The 536-nt window shown below is 35.3% G+C and overlaps 1 protein-coding gene across 3 annotated transcripts in view; it reads right to left on the bottom strand.

Annotated features, from left to right (window-relative positions):
- Cab39l (calcium binding protein 39 like) overlaps window positions 1–536 on the bottom strand; it is a 170,557-nt gene that overhangs the window by 15,180 nt on the left and 154,841 nt on the right. The window lies entirely within an intron of this gene.

Genomic DNA, 536 nt, shown 5'->3' with positions numbered 1-536 from the left:
CAGACCTAAACTTGAAGGCCTGAGTCTCACACAAGAATCAGAAACTATAAAAGAAATTCACATGTCAAAATCACAGAGAAAAAATAATAACATGAAAAACCAAAATGACATATCCCCACCAAATACCAGTAATCCTCTAGAGCAGCACAATGAGAACCCCCTAGAGACAATGAAGTACATGGAACTCAAAAGAACAATGATGAATATGATAAAAGAATGCAGTGAATTTAAAGAACACACAAACAAGGTAATCATAGAGCTTAAGGAAGATAGGGATAAACTTCTGGATGAATTCAGAAAAGAGCTAGAAATATTGAAGAATATTCCTCAGGCTGAAATAAAGAACGAAGTGAAACACTCCATAGGCCAACTAGAAATGACAGGAGAAAGCCTCACCAATAAGATGAACGAAATGGAAAACAGAGTATCAAGATTGCAAGACAAAGTGGACAAACTAGACCACTCAAACAAAGATTATGAAAAATTTAAGAAATCACAAGAATGGAATATGCAGGAATTGTGTGACACCAGAAAGA

The sequence above is a fragment of the Nannospalax galili genome, unplaced genomic scaffold (assembly GCF_000622305.1).
Source record: "Nannospalax galili isolate Female #2095 unplaced genomic scaffold, S.galili_v1.0 scaffold488, whole genome shotgun sequence".
Lineage (NCBI taxonomy): Eukaryota > Metazoa > Chordata > Mammalia > Rodentia > Spalacidae > Nannospalax > Nannospalax galili.
The sequence above is the reverse complement of the archived record's forward strand: the minus strand, read 5'-3'. Positions and strand labels throughout refer to the sequence as shown.